Source organism: Gastrolobium bilobum, unplaced genomic scaffold (genome assembly GCF_033153095.1).
Source record: "Gastrolobium bilobum isolate Gb01-03AN ecotype WA unplaced genomic scaffold, APGP_CSIRO_Gbil_v1 utg58740, whole genome shotgun sequence".
NCBI lineage: Eukaryota > Viridiplantae > Streptophyta > Magnoliopsida > Fabales > Fabaceae > Gastrolobium > Gastrolobium bilobum.
Window position 1 is genome coordinate 53,329 of NW_026896364.1, and position 1,351 is coordinate 54,679.

The 1,351-nt window shown below is 41.9% G+C and overlaps 1 non-coding gene across 1 annotated transcript; it reads left to right on the forward strand.

The window, feature by feature from the left end:
* The first annotated feature begins 745 nt into the window (after positions 1-745).
* On the forward strand, positions 746-852 carry LOC133299375 (small nucleolar RNA R71). Its single transcript, XR_009749916.1, has one exon. It is a non-coding gene; the product is annotated as a small nucleolar RNA R71 (small nucleolar RNA).
* Positions 853-1,351: the final 499 nt, after the last annotated feature.

A 1,351-nucleotide genomic window follows, 5' to 3' on the forward strand; every position in this document is an offset into this window, starting at 1 on the left:
GTATTTAAATGAAAACAAATTGATTACAACAAAATGAAAAGCGGAGAAGATGGTTGTTGCTCGTGAGGAGTCTCAAGTGGGTGATACAGAAGGAAGAAGAAGTGTTGTCACTTAACTAAAGTTAAAACTATACAAATAAAAACTACAAAAATAAACTAAGTGATCTCTTCTCAAGGAATTCAATCCCTCAGGAATTCGATGGATGTCTTCGTGTTGGAACGTTCTATTTATAGGTAGAAGAGTGAATGGAAAACTTGTAAATCCCTTGGAGTCGGTTTCTTGACTGCATGAAAAGGGCGGTGTGAACAGTGCTTTGTGGGGCGCAGGTGGCTGGATGAGACAGTTTTTGTTGAGATTTGTCTTTCCTTTTGAACCTCTCATGCCTTGCTTTCCTTTTCGGCCAATAGGAATCGTTTATTCCCTGTTGTGCACCTTTCTCCTTGGTTGAGTGTTGCCCACTTGTGCTTAATTGAAAACTTCTTTTTACCGTTTCCTGAAAAGTGGTCAGAAAGATTGAGTGATTGAAGCAGGTGTATTTAATGCCCCAAATCCGTTCCCCTTTTTATATATTTTCCAAAGATTACATCACCTTCCGTTCCCCACTGTGTTTTTGTGATAAAGATATAAAACATGTGTTTTTAGTGCTAAAGTTGCTCATCAGGTGAGGGAACGAATGGTATTTTGCCATCAAAATGGGCTTAGATGGGCACGAATTTCTGTCCCATCAACCTTCTTGGCGTCTGGCAAGTCGTATTGGGGGCACTTTCTGATCAACTCCTGGAATCTAGTTTAGGTTGCACACAAGGTCTCTCCTGGCTGTTGAATAAAGTTGGTGATTTCATTCACCAACTTATTGTACTTTTCCCTAGAAAAGTGCTCAGCAAAGAACTTGGCTGCTAACTCGTCCCATGTTCGGATACTGTTAGGAGCTTGTCGATCTAACCATCTGAGGGTTTTCCCGGTCAAAGCAAAAGGAAACAACCGGAGTCTGATTGCATCATCAGACACTCCATGATGCTTAGTTGTGTCACAGATTCTCAGAAATCTGTCCATAAAGTCATGAGGATCTTCGTAGTCCTCTGCACCAAAAGGAGTCTTCTCCACCAAGGTAATCAGCGACAGATGGATGTCATAGTTGTTGGCATCTATCTGTGGCCTGACTATGCTAGAGTTCAGCCACGTGAACATAGGAGCAAGAATTGACTCCATCAATTCTTCCGCGGGAGGTAGATTAGGGGCTGCCATCATTGGTTCTGTGTTTGGCTTAGAACTCGAAGACTCTTCCTGCTTTCTTTGCTTGGCTAGCTTTCGATTCTTCTTTGCAGTTTTCTCAATTTCTGGATCAAACTGT